The sequence below is a fragment of the Mustela erminea genome, chromosome 3, assembly GCF_009829155.1.
Source record: "Mustela erminea isolate mMusErm1 chromosome 3, mMusErm1.Pri, whole genome shotgun sequence".
NCBI lineage: Eukaryota > Metazoa > Chordata > Mammalia > Carnivora > Mustelidae > Mustela > Mustela erminea.
The window spans coordinates 10,192,440-10,207,401 of record NC_045616.1 but is presented as its reverse complement, the minus strand read 5'-3'; the positions used below and the strand labels follow the sequence as shown (position 1 = coordinate 10,207,401).

Here is a 14,962-nt window from a genome sequence, read left to right as displayed (position 1 = left end):
TCCAAAAGCTGATGTTTTCTCTTTGGGGAGGAAAGACCAGGACAAGGACCTGGCTCAGATTCAATTTTCCCTTCTTCCTTCCATCCTGTACACTGCATCTGTCCCTGCTCTTGTAGATCTCCTCTCCAAAACTACCTTCTCTTGCCTCCTGCTCACACAATCAACACCTAGTAAAGTTGTCCACATTTTCGATATGAAGGAATATAGGCTCAAGGTGTGAGCAGCTCTCTGGTAACAGCCAACCCAGGAGCCTGATGTTTGTGGAACCCAGGACAGGGTGAGCAGGGTCTGAGCAGATAAGCACAGGATGTTTCAAGTGCTAGGATTACACACAAGCAACCCATATCCCACTTACATTTAAGTTACCTGGACTCTACCAGCCTTCACACTGGCTCCCAAAAGCAGCACCCTCAAATTAGCTCATACATCGTCCAGCTTATGGATTCAAGCCTCTCCTTTACCAAGTTCCCCTGAATTTCACTTTCAACCCACAAAGGAAGCCTCCTCATTGTTCCCAGCTGGGTATAATGAGGTGGTATGAGCAAAATGCTATAACTGAGCTCAGCCCAGGAGCCACAGCTCTAGACTCTTCCGCTACAAAGTCAGTTGGAGTCCATTGGAGACACCAGGTCACTGGAGCCAGCCAGGAATCTCATCTTCCAACTCCATTCTGACCCCCAGTGTCCAATTTATCAGAAAGTCAGCACTGACCCTTGGAAGTGGTTCCAAGACCCTGAAGTCTCCAAGGTGCACCTATTCCCACCTCTCTCACACTGTGCCTTACTCTGTGCAAACACCCATACACATAAAACTCCCAATGTGAATCCCACATGTCTCCCCAACTCCTGCAGTACTTCCTTGGTCATAATGGAGCCCACCATCCTGGCATCTCATACCATTTTGCCTCCCGCCCTGACCCAAAACCTTCTGACCCAGAGACAGGGAATGGTCTCATGCCTCTGGCCTCACTCTAGCCTGCTTCTTTGGTCTTGTCATATTTGTTCTTCCAAGGACTGCCTCACATAGGAACCTGTCATGGAGAAACACCTATTGTTTTGGCCATGGTCTGAAGTCATAACATCAGGGGGAAACCTCAAATTTAGCAAAAATCTACTGAATTTGTCTCCCCCAATTGCCTTATGAAGACATACCTATGTACAGACATACTGCTTCTCTATTCCTTCCAATCAGAACGGTACTGTCCTCAACTGCTCTGCTTTGGTTATACAGATCAGTATGTCCAAAACTGTTGATGGGAACAGGCAGGTTATGCTCAGAGGAAGCTCTGTATATGACCCCAACATATTCTTAGAGCCATGGAGACCCCAGAGTCAGGAGAATGTGATGACTCATAAAGGACAGTAGTGACTCTAAGACAGGCTGCTCATTATGCTCACCCAGGGGTTGTTCTTGTAAATTAGCTATACAGAAATAATAATTTTAAATGGTTTATTTACCTAATATTCAAATTCATATCACACCACCACTCTGCTAGATGATCACACACTTCCCAACTCCCCTTCTGTTCCATAGTGGGTGGGTGCCCATACATTAACCCTTGGGCACTGCGTGTAAGGCAGAAACATCCAGGAAGAACTTCATTTGAATAAAGAAACTCTCCAACTCATGGAGCTGAGCCTGCCTCTCACTGCACTGCTTGGCTTCTTGCTTTAAGGCCTCCACCTGTCTTTTGAGGATGTAACACTACTCCTTCAACTGGAGGATCTCAGCCAAAGAATCCACAGTGTTCAGGGCCTTGATCTCCTCTACAACTTCCTCCCATCACCCCTCTTCATTTCCTGACATATTTTTTTTTGGCTTTGAAATATAGAAACAAATTTCATTTAAGATCTTAAATACAATTCCTAAAATATCAACTTTTCCAGAAAACCATGGCTACACAATAATGCATTGCCTCTATTAAGTTAGAACGTGCATTAGACTCAAATACAAAAACCATGAAACAAATCACCATCCTTCAACAATCTGTGCAAAGATAGAATGCCTAAGGAACAACATAGATGGACTTGCAGAGGATGGCCTATTTTACTTCAAGCACCATTTTAAAAGAGAGAGAGAGAGAGAGAGAGAGAGAGAGAGAGAGCACAAATGCATGGGTTTTCAAGTATAGACATTAAGTTGAACCTTTGGCACTAGGAATCAGGGAATTTTGTCATGTAGCATTAACACATATTAGAAAATTGTGTAGTGTCAAAGGGATAGAACCACCAGCTTTCAAGCAATGTTGTCAACTAGGCAATAAAATGTTCTACTGAATGTTTCTTCTTTGTCTAATTACTGTGTACACTGGTAGCAACTTTGAAATGAGAAAAGGAGCTTGCACTCCTTTCATGTTCTGTTTAGAACAAAACAGAAAACAAACTGAAACATAAGCCCTGTTATACATTAACAGTTTTAAAGAACATCAATTATACAAGAAAAAGACTAAGAACAAAAAGAGTGTTTACAGATACCAGATGTAACAGTGAGTGGTCAGTAGACCCTCACAGGGCTTTGCAGTGGTACTCAGCCGAAGCCACTTTGTAATCACTGGCAGTAACCAGAGATGCAACATTCTTTGCCAGATATTTTAGGAAAACATGCAATAGCCCAACAATAATGCAAGGCTCTTCTCATCAAGGGGCGTATATGCCAACATAGCTCCGATTCTGACAAATAATCTCAGTAGGTGTGGGGCTCCATAAACCTGGGACATTGGTGCATCAGGGTGAGACAAGAGGATTTCTGCATACTGGGGCCTCTCAAATTTGTAGAGCAGCTGAATACCCAACATCACATTGAAATATTCTTTTTTTCCTGCCACAAGTTCATTAATTGTGTATTCCTTGTTACCAACATTTTCCTGCGAGTTTTTGCAATTTGCATGCTCTTCCAGAATGGCATCTACATTTTTCTTTGCAGCGAGTTGAAAGAGCTGCTTCTGCCTGGTAACTAAGTTACAGTCCTCAACAAGCCATGGTTTTAATTCTTCAGGAATCTTCACTTTAACTTCCATTCTATTCTTAAAGGCCTCTTCACTTTCAACAGTGTGATCGGCCCGGGCCCTTTTCTTCCGAGGTGGCTGGGGTGCTTCACTGGTACTGCCACCATCTCCATTTCCAGGAGTCTTCTGCTTGTTCTTTCTTGTCTTCCTCACAGATCCTGAAGGGGGGTTCTCTGCAGAGCGACCTCCCCCATCGGCCCTGGGAGAGCCGGTTCCAGATTCTTCTGCTGTGGACCAGCAGTCTTCTTTCCTGAGGAGGCCCCTCTCATCTAACTTCTCTGCATATTGCTTCTCGTTCTTTTCTTAAAGTTGTCTTCTTCTGCAGATTTTTGTCCATGAGTTTGAGAACCCTGCTTTCTGGAACTCATTCAACCCTGCTTTTATTCCAACCAATAATCCTCTCCCTTCTTTCCCTTCCAAGAACTCCTAGTGTTTTCCCAGATGGAACCTCCTAGATTTCCTGGAATGGTCTGGAAGGATGAGGTTGGGGACACAACCTAGTTTCTGTAATCAGGGATGGTTCTGCAATCAGGATCAGATCTTCTGATCCTTACAATACAGCAAACTTAGTTTTTCTGATGATGGCCTGAAACGAAAATCCAGTTCTTTCCAGCAGCCAATGTGTGATCACTGCCGTTCCTCCAACCGCCATAGTCCTGACATATGTTTTAATAAAAAAAAAGTCTTCAAACCACTGTTCCATCTCCTAAGGCATGGTGTAGTTTTCTTCTGAGGAGAACTTCCCCAAAAATGAATAATACATAGATAGCAGGCCACAAGGACATGACACTGATGTGAATCCAAAGTAAGAAGGGACTCAAATGCACACTTCTCTGCAGTGTTGAAAAGGACACAGTCATAGAATTTTGGGACAGGTTGGTGTCCCAGTGGCTTCTTAGCCCAGTGTTATCCTAGGATGGAAGGCTCAGGGTTTGAAGTCTCCCAGGTCTCCATGGTTTCTGTGGACACATTGGTGCAATGCTCAGCAGGTTTGCATGTCTCATAGTCTGATATCAACTGGCAAGCCCAGTATTTGAGTGTCATGTACTCTTGGGAGAAGGAAGGATCTATGTCTAAGGGCAAATGGTGAACTCGCTTTCCACATGGCTTCTTGACCCAAGGCACAGCTGCATTGTTGGTCTACAGTTTCAAGGGTACATGGTGAAACTGTTGTCCAGGTACGTCCTTGGCCTATCAGACAGCTCACTTACTGATCTCCATTCCAAGGGTACATGGTGATCCCACTGCCGCTGCACCTGCCTGACCTAGAAGAGAGTTGATTTTTTGGTGTATGGGTCCAAGATTCCATGGTGAGCCTGTTTAACAAATGCGTGTTTGGCCTATCAGAAAGCTGAGTTGTTGGTCTCCAGGTTCAAGGGAATATGGTAAGCCTGTTATCTACGTGTCTACTTGCTTGAGCACAGACCTGAGGTGATGATTTTGAAGTCCAAGGGAGCACAGTGAGCCTGCTCTCAGGTGTTTGATTGGCTGATTAGACAGATCAGTTGTTGTTCTCCCGCTCCAAGGGCACATAGTAATCCCACTCTCAATTTGCCTACTTGGCCTTGTGAAGAGCTGTGCTATTCTTATTGACATTAAAGAACACATGGTAATCCTGCTATCCAGGTGCCTTCTTGGCCTAACAAAGTTCTGTGTTGTTGGCCTCCCCATCCAAGGGTATGTGCTGATCCCACTCTCAAGGTATCTTCTGGGACTAGCCCAGAGTTCCTTTACTGGTTGACATAATCAAGGGCACAGGGGAAGCCTACTCTCCCAGTGGACATTTGGCCTAATAAAGAGCTGAGTTGTTCTTGAGGTACGAGGGCACATGGTCAGCCTGTTCTTCAGGAGTTGGCTTCACCCAGTCCAGAGCTGCTTTCTTTGGCTCAAGGTCCAAGGGCTCATTGTTAGTCCACTCTCCCGGTGATTCTTTATAGAAGCATAGAGCTGAGATTTTGTCTCGAGATTCAAGGGCACATGGTGAGCCTCCTGTCTAAGTGTCTGCGTGGCCCAGCTCAGATCTCCTTTTTTGGTCTCCAGGTCCAAGGCCACATCATGAGCCTGTTGTCCAGTTCTACTAGGTGACCTAGTGGTCTTGAATTTTTGGTGTCCAGGTTCATAAAGCACATGCTGAGCCAGCTGTCATGTAGCCTGACTTTCTTGTCACAGATCTGCATTCTTGATCTCCAAGTCCAAGGGCACATGGTTATCACACTCTCAATGTGCCTTCTTAGTCCATCAGACAGCTTAGTTGTTGGCCTCCAGGTCCACTGACACATGGTGAGCCCACTGTCATGGTGTCTGCTTGGCCAAGCAAAGAGCTGGGTTGTTGGTTGCCAGATCCAAGTGGACATGGTGAGCCTCAAGTCCAGCTGTCTGCTTGGCCTAGCTCAGAGCTCCTTTTTTGGGTTCAATATCCAAGTGCCCATGGTGACTCCACTGTCAAGGTTACTGCTTAGCTTACCAGACAGCTCACTTTTTGGTCTCCAGGTCCATTGGAACACTGTGAGCCTCCTGTCTAAGTGTCTGCTTGGTATAGACCAGAACGCCTTTCTTGGACTCAAGATCCAATAGCACGTGTTTATCCTACTGTCAAGGTGCCTGCCAACCCTATCAGATAGATCAGTTGTTGGTCACCAGGTCCAAGGACACATGGTGAACCTGTTGTCAATTTGAGTCCTTGACCAAGCAAAGAGCTGAGTTGTCTGTCTCGAGGTCCAAGGGCACATATTTAGCCCACTGTCAAGGTGCCTGCCAACCCTATCAGACAGTTTAGTTGTTGGTCTCCTGGTCCATTGCCATATGCTAGTAACCTGCTGTCAAAGTGCCTACTTTGCCAGGCAAACAGCTGAGTTGTTTGTCTTGAGGTCCAAAAGTACAAGGTTAGCCTACTTAACAGGTGCCTGTGTGGCCTAACAGACATCTCAGATGTCGGTTTCCAGGTCAAGGGCTCATGGTGAGCCTCCTCTCCAGGTGCTTGCTTGACAATATAGAGAACTGATTTATTAGTCTCCAAGTCCATGAGAACATGGTAAGCCTGCTCTTCAGGTGCCTGTTTGCCCTAGCAGAGATCTCGGTTGTTGGTCTCCTGGTCCAGGGGCACATGGTGAGTCTGCTGTCAAGGAGTCTTCTTGGCCAAGTAGAGAGCTGAGTTTTTGGACTCCAGGTCCAAAGGGACATGGAAATGCTTCTGAATAGGTGAATCATTTTCCCGATACATAGCTGGGATGCAGGACTCATGGATTCTTGGTACTTGGAAAGCGTGTTCTTTGGGCTTACTTGTCTTGTGCTGCACTGGGCTGTCCAGCTTGAGGTATGTGGGCTCCTTGTCCACCCAGTGTCTGTGTGACTCATCTGCATAGTGTCAAATGGGATCAGAGGGCTCCCAGTCTTTTGGTTCCTGGTGGGTGTTCTGTTCTGAAAACTGAATTCCTGTTTGTTATGCTGTGTCTTTGTCTTTATCATCTGTGGGCTCTGGGTTGCCCAGGTGTCTGGGGGAATTAGTTTGCTCACTGGTGATCTGTTTCATACAGTTCATGGTCTGAGGACTTGTATTCCAATGGATCACACTGCGTAAAGTGATGCAGTGATTCCTTATCCCAGTTCCAAATTGTTTTTATAAAATTCCCTCTATGCCAGGTGTCTGGATTCCAGACATTGTGCACATCTGGGCTGGCTGGATGCTGAGGGACTTCATGTGTCCTGTGCTGAGCCAAGTTGGAGGACTCCAGAGTAGTAATGTGCTCAGTGTTCCCTCAGCACGTGGACTCATCTTTCCTGTACTGAGAGCAAATGTGACCCCAAGGTGTGGGACCGAGATGGCTGAGAATCCATGGTACTCTTACTTCCAGTGTCCCACTCACATGTGCCAAGCCAGAATGTGTCCCAGAGGACCTGGGACATCCTCATAGAGCAAAGCAGGTCGAGGAGTTCCTGTGTACAGGTTCGAGGACTCCCAGGACCACAGAGGGGCACAAATGCAGGTACTAACATGATCATCATGTGTAGAGTATTGGAGAGAGACCCAGGGCAGGAAGAATGGTCTGGGGGCTTTCCATGGGCATGTGATAAGAACAGAGCCCAGAAGTCCAGGAAGTACTGTGACTGAACCACCATCTCTTTCTTCATTGCAGCTTGGGTCATTGCTGAGCTTTTATAACAACCCTGGGACATCAAAATATCTTCTTCATGTGATTTCACCATCATGTGATGTCACCACTATAACATGGCCCATCATCAGGGATTTCTCAGATTGCCCTCATTCTGGTGACGAATCACTGGGCAGGTCAACTGGCCAATTACTGATGGCATTATCAGTGACACTCCTGCTATCATCACCTGGAAACCAAGTTTTAAAGGAAAACAGATAACTTCTCCTTCAAGATGATAAATTAATATTTCTTTTGTAATATATATATGTATACACACACACACACACACACACACACACACATAGACATGGGCAGGTTGCAAGTCTCAACCAATATAATGCTAAATGTATTACCTAGAGAAACCATTTTTCTTTCATTTCTTTTCAGTGTAAGAGATTTCATTGTTTATGCACCACACCCAGTGCTCCATGCAATACGTGCCCTCCATAAAACCCACCACCTGGCTCCCCCGGCCTCCCAACCCGACCCATTCAAAACCTTCAGATTGTTTTACATAGTCCATAGTCTCTCATGTTCAACTCCCCTGCCAATTTCCCTCAACTCCTTTTTCCTCTCCATCTATCCATGTCCTCCATGTTATTTGTTATGCTCCACAAATAAGTGAAACCATATGATAATTGGCTATATCTGCTTGACTTATTTCACTTAGCATTATCTCTTCCAGTCCAGTCCATGTTGATAAAAAGATGGGTATTCATCCTTTCTGATGAAGGTATAGTACTCCATAGTGTATATGGACCACATCTTCCTTATCCATTCATCAGTGGAAGGGCGTCTTGGTTCTTTCCACAGTTTGGCGACCGTGGCCATTGTTGCTATAAACATTGGGGTACAGGTGGCCCTTCTTTTCACTACATCTGTATCTTTGGGGTAAATACCCAGGAGTGCAATGGCAGGGTCATAGGGAAGCTCTATTTTTAATTTCTTACAGAATCTCCACACTGTTTTCCAAAGTGCCTGCATCAACTTGCATTCTCACCAAGAGTGGAAGAGGGTTCCCCTCTCTCCACATCCTCTCCAACACATGTTGTTTCCTGTCTTGCTAACTTTGGCCATTCTAACTGGTGTAAGTTGGTATCTCAATGTGGTTTTAACTTGAATCGCCCTGATGGCTAGTGATGATGAACATTTTTTCATGTGTCTGATAGCCATTTGTATGCCTTCATTGGAGAAGTGTCTGTTCATGTCTTCTGCCCATTTTTGGACATTGTTATCTGTTTTGAGTGTGTTGAGTTTGAGAAGTTCTTTGTAGATCCTGGATATCAACCTTTTGTCTATACTGTCATTTGTCAATATAGTCTCTCATTCTCTGGGTTGCCTCTTGGTTTTCTTGACTGTTTCCTTTGCAATGCACAAGCTTTTGATCTTGATGAAGTCCCAAAAGTTTATTTTCGCTTTTGTTTCCTTTGCCTTTGGAGACATATCTTAAAAGAAGCTGCTATGGCTGATATCGAAGAGGTTACTACCTATGTTCTCCTCTAGGATTCTGATGGATTCCTGTCTCATGTTGAGGTCATTTTCCATTTTGAGTTTATCTTTGTGTACGGTGTAAGAGAATGGTCGAGTTTGATTCTTGTACATATAGCTGCCCAGTTTTCCCAGCACCATTTATTGAAGAGACTGTCTTTTTTTCCACTGTATATTTTTTCCTGCTTTTTCGAAGATTATTTGACCATAGACTTGAGGATCCATATCTGGGCTCTCTCCTCTTTTCCACTGGTCTATGTGTCTGTTTTTATGCCAGTACCATGCTGTCTTGGTGATCACAGCTTTGTAGTAAGGCTTGAAGTCAGGTAACGTGATGCCCCCAGTTTTGTTTTTCTTTCTCAACATTTAGTTAGCAATGCAGGGTCTCTTCTGATTCCATACAATTTTTAGGATTATTTGATCCAGCTGTTTGAAGAATACCAGAGGAATTTTGATCGGAATGGCATTAAAAGTATAGATTGCTCTACGCATTATAGGCATTTTAACAATGTTTATTCTTCCGATCCAAGAGCATGGAATGGTCTTCCGCCATTGGTTGAACGGTCTTTTTGTGTCTTCTTCAATTTCTTTCATGAGTGTTGTGTAGTTTCTCGAGTACAGATCCAGTAGCACTTTGGTTAGGTTTATTCCAAGGTATCTTATGGTTTTTGGTGGTATAGTAAATGGAATTGATTTTCTAATTTCCCTTTCTGTATTTTCATTGTTAGTGTATTAGAAAGCCCCTGATTTCTGTACTTTGACTTTGTTTCCTACCACGTTACTGAATTGCTGTATGAGTTCTAGTAGTTTGGGGGTGGAGTCTTTTGGGTTTTCCATATACAGCATCATGCAATCTGCAAAGAGAGAGAGTTTGACATCTTCATTGCCAATTTGGATACCTTTTATTGCTCTTTGTTGTCTGATTGCTGTTGCTAGGGCTTCTAATACTATTTTGAACAAGAGTGGTGAGAGAGGGCATCTTGTCATGTTCCTGAACTCAACGGGAAGGCTCTGAGCTTTTTCCCATTGAGGATGATATTTTCTTTGGGTCTTGCATAGATAGATTTTATGAAGGTCAGGAATATTCCCTCTATCCCTATACATTGAAGCATTTTATCAGGAACAGATGCTGGATTTTTTCAAAAGGTGTTTTCTTTTTCTTTTTTTTTCATCACTTGAGGGGACCATGTGGTTCTTCTCTCTTCTCTTATTGATTTGTTCTATCACACTGATTGATTTGTAAATGTTGAACTATCCTTACAAGGGATGTAAGGGTTATGTCCCTTGTAACCCAGGGATGAATCCCACCTGGTCATGGTGGATAAACTTTTTAATGTGTTGTTGGATCCTGTTTGCTAGGATCTTACTGAGAATCTTAGCATCCATATTAATCAGTGATATTGGTCTGAAATTCCCCTTTTTGGTGAGACCCTCGCCTAGATTGGGGATCAGGGTAATGCTGGCTTCATAAAAAGAGTCTGGAGGTTTTCCTTCTGTTTCAGTTTTTTGAAACTGCTTCAGGATAATAGGTGTTCTTTCGTCTTTGAAAGTTTGGTAGAATTCCCCAGGGAATCTGTCTGGTCCCGGGCTTTTGTTTTTTGGGAGGTTTTTGATCACTGCTTCTATCTCATTACTAGTTATCGTCTGTTCAGGATGTCAATTTCTTCCTGGTTCAATTTTGGGAGTTTGTAGTTTTCCAGGAATGCATCCATTTAATCTACATTGCTAAACTTATTCGCATATAACTGTTGATAATAACTTCTGATGATTGTTTCTACTTCCTTGGTGTTCGTTATGATCCCTCCCTTTTCATTCATAATTTTATTAATTTGGGCTTTCTCTCTTTTCTTTTGGATTAATGTGGCCAATGATTTATCGATATTATTCATCTTTCAAAAATCCAGGTTCTAGTTTCATTGATACGTTCTACTGTATCTCTAGTTTCTACTTCATTCATCTCTGCTCTAATCTTGATTATTTCCCTTCTTGTGTGTGGAGTTGGTTTGATTTGTTGTTGATTCTCCAGTTCTTTAAGGTATGGAGACAGATAGTGTATTCTGGATTTTTCAATTTTTTTGAGGGAAGCTTGGAGGGCTGTGTATTTCCCCTATGACTGCCTTTGCTGTATCCCATAGGTTTTGGACCGAAGTGTCTTCATTCTCATTGGTTTCCATGAATTGTTTCAGCTCTTCTTTGATCTCCTGGTTGATCCAAGAATTTTTAAGCAAGGTGGTCTTTAGCTATCAGGAATTTGAGTTCTTTTCAAGCATTTCCTTGTGATTGAGCTCCAGTTTCAAAGCATTGTGATCTGAGAATGTGCAGGGAATAATCTCAGTCTTTTGGTATCAGTTGAGTCCTGATTTGTGACCCAGTATGTGGTCTATTCTGGAGAAGGTTCCATGTGCACTTGAGAAGAATGAGTATTCTGTAGTTTTAGGGTGGAATGTTCTGTATATATCAATGAGGTCCATATGGTCCAATGTGTCATTCAATGCTCTTGTTTCTTTACTGATTTTCAGCTTTGATGATCTGTCCATTTCTGAGAGAGGCATGTTAAGATCTCCTACTATTGATGTATTCATATCAATATGACTCTTTATCTTGATTAATAGTTTTCATATGTAATTGGGGGCTCCCATATTGGGGGCATAGATATTTACAATTGTTAGCTCATCTTGATAGATAGTCCCTTTAAGAATGATGTAGTGTCCTTCCGTATCTCTGATTACAGTCTTTACCTTAAAATCTAATTTATTTGGTATGAGAATCGCTACCCTGGCCTTCCTTTGAGACCCATTGGCATGAAAGATACTTCCCCATTCCTTCACTTTCAGTCTGGATGTATCCTTAGTTTCTAAATGGATCTCTTGTAGACAACATATGGATGGGTCCTGTCGTTTTATCCAATCTGCAACCCTGTGTCATTTTCTGGGTGCATTTAGGCCATTCACATTGATAGTGATTATGGAGAGATACATTTTTATTGACATCATGTTACCTTTGAAGACTTTCTTTCTGTAGGTTGTCTCTATATTTATGTTCAATGCTATTCTTGGGATTTTTACTCTCTTATAGAACCCCCATTAATATTTCCTGCAGTGTCAACTTGGTGGTTGCACAGTCTTTTAAGCCTTGTCGGTCTTGAAAACTCTTTACCTCTCCATCCATTTTGAATGTCAGTCTTGCTGGATAAAGTATTCTTGGCTGCATGTTCTTCTCATTTTGTGCCCTGAATATATCTTGCCAGCCTCTTCTGGCTTGCCAGGTCTCTGTGGACAGGTCTGACGTTATTCTGATGGGCTTTCCTCTGTATGTAAGGAGCTTCTTTGTCCTAGTGGCTTTCAAAAGATTGTATATACAATTACGATTTCTCAATTTTACTATCAGATGCCTTGATGTTTTCTTAGAACGTATAATCTTGGGGAGATACCGTTCTGCCTCTAGTGCATGAAAGCTGTTTCTATTTGTGAGATTGGGAAAATTTTCATAGAGTGTTTGTTCCACTATATCTTTTAGACTTCTTTCTTTCTCCTCCCCTTCAGGGATTCCAATAATTCTGACGCTGGAACATTTCATGGTGTCATTTATTTCCCTAATTCTGTTTTCATGGTTTCTAAGCTATTTGTTCCCGGCTTCCTCCTGGTCCTTTCTATCTATCTGTTTTTCCTCCAGATCACTAATTCTATCTTCTGTCTCAGTTACCCTAGCTTTTATGTCATTTAGATTAGATTGGAACTCATTGAGAACATTGTGAATATCATCCCTGGTGGATTTACATTCTCTCCTAACATTGTGAACATAATCCCTGGTGGCTTTCAGCTCTGTCCTAATCTATTCCATTTTGTCATCCATGGTTTTCTCGAAACTAGGTCTTGCTTGTAAAATTGTCAGTCTGAATTCCCTCACGACCTATTGTCTATGTCTATAGCCATTAGCTCTGTTGCAGATGGCCCAGCCTCTGAATTTTTCTTCTGTTGGGCATTCCTCCTCCTGGTCATTTTGGTGAGAGATGGCTGAACAGATGTAGCTGGATGTATCGAACATGGTGCAGTCAGCGTGCACCCTGGAGCGCTTCTGAGCAATCAATAGTTCCCACACAAATGAAATAAAAAAGGAGGAAAGAAAAAAGAAAAAGAAAAGAGAGAGATTGAGAGAAACAGGGAAAAAAAAGAAAGATAAAAGAGAATATCCCACCCAAATGGGCCCCAAGGTAAGATTTATGAGGCAAACAAACATAAACAGACAAATAAAAAGACTGGCAAATGTAGATGACAAGATTATATAATATATATGTATATATATGGATATATATAATATATATAATATATATGTATATATATGGATATATATATGTATATATATGGATATATATATGTATGTATATATATATATATATATGGATTTACATTCTCTCCTAACATTGTGATGTACATATATACATATATATACATATATATATATATATATATATATATATATATATATATGTTTTAAAGCAAGACAAAAAAAAAAAGGCACCTCGTCAAAAGGAACCCCAAGTATACGATTTATATACTACCAGGACAAAAACAAATACACAGAAACACTAGCAGAAGTAAGAGATGGAAGAGTGGTTATAAATTCTCAGTGTGGGGCAGGAAGGTTATTTTGATTCTTACTGTATGTATCACGATATCTTTGTAAAGGGACTCAACTTTCCTAAGATAAAGGCGGATTAAAAATTGGTTTAGCTATAGGGGTAGCATTGGTTGGGGAAAGGGGACTACCTTGAAGTTTAATGCTATATGAATATTAAAAAATAAAAATAAAAAAAGAATAAGCTAAACTAAAATAAAATGAAACTTTAACAAATTTAAAAAATAGAAAAGTAAAAGAAAAATGTGGGTAAAAGTTCAGGTTAAAAGGTTATTCTGGAATTTGATATATCTCATTGGAATTGTATATCTCACTGAGATGGTAGATAGCTTAAAAAATTATCTATAAAAGGCGGGACAAGATGGCGGGGGAGTAGCAGGAGGCACCTTTTCAGCCGGTACCCCAAAGGGAGCTGATTACCTACCAAAGAACTCCAATCACCCATGAAATCAGCCTGAGATCAGAATTATACACGTCTGGATCTCTACAGGGGCAGAAGACGACAGTGGGCAGGTAAAGCAGAGTGGGAATGGCGGACTGATATCAGAAGATAAACAAAAGGGGGAGGGAGCCACAAGAGGTGACTGGTTGGAAAGTAATACCCCAATACGAGCGAGAGTGCCCTGCGTCTGGGGACCAGCATTAACTTGGAGACTGGTTGAAAGCACTCCAAAAGAGCAAAGGATTGTGGGGGAAAATTGTGGGAATCGGGGCGGCTAGGGACAGGGGCTTAAGTCCCCGGTTCCAGGAGAGCCCCCCCTGCCCTGAGGCAGAGAGAGTGTGGCAGAGAAACCAGATCTTGGTCCCTAAACTGCCAGTGCACCCGAGAATGCGTGGGTTCTAGTTCCTTTGAGGGGATGGGAGCCACACCGGTCGGCAGAATGTGCGAGCCCTACCACAAAGCTTGAGATATGCGCCCACGTCCCTCATGCTCCCCTGAGCTACAAAGGCCTGGCCGGCACTCTTTGACCAGCGCCATTGTTTCAAAGCCTAAGCCGCGCGCCCCAACTCTCCCGTGACAGAGGTGCGCAAAAGCCCAGCCTGGTGCTTACGGACCAGCGCCCCGTTCTCAGTGCCCAAGACGCGCGCCCGACCCATAGCCGACTCTGAAAGAGGTGCGCGCAAGCTGGGCACTCCCAGCCCGGGCCAGCAGCAAACTCTCAGTGTGCGATTGCTGCTTGGAACCTCTCTGGCGGTCGGGAGCTTCCAGACAGCTGCCACTGCCTTGGCTTTGGGTACAAGCAAAAGATCCTGCACCCCCAGGGTCTGCAACTTGGAACCTGCTCTGCCAGCGGCCAAGGGGGAACTTATTTAGGCTCTGCACCCAGACTGAGTCTTCTCTCTGAGAGGGAGATCAGACTGCAGTTTGTTTTCCTCTAAAACTACAACAAGCATCAAAGGCGGTCAAGGGGAGAGAAAAAAAAAAAGTGAACAAACATAAAAACCGCCAGAGAACAAAAGCCTGAAAAAAAAGTTTCCTCACAGCCCACCCCCTTGAGGGGGCGGGAGGACTTAACTAAGGAAACATCATTGACTGACAACCCACGTGGCAGGCCCCTCCCCCAGAAAACAAACCAAGAAAGAAAAAAAAATGGACTACAAGAGAACAACCACTACTTCACAGGAAAACTTGTATTGTTCACTCATTCCCACAATTCCGGTTCTTTTTTTTTTTTTTCACACA

General features: G+C 43.0%; 1 pseudogene; it reads right to left on the bottom strand.

The window, feature by feature from the left end:
* Window positions 1-2,144: 2,144 nt before the first annotated feature.
* On the bottom strand, window positions 2,145-3,653 carry LOC116585856 (annotated as a pseudogene).
* Between the last annotated feature and the right edge of the window lie 11,309 nt (window positions 3,654-14,962).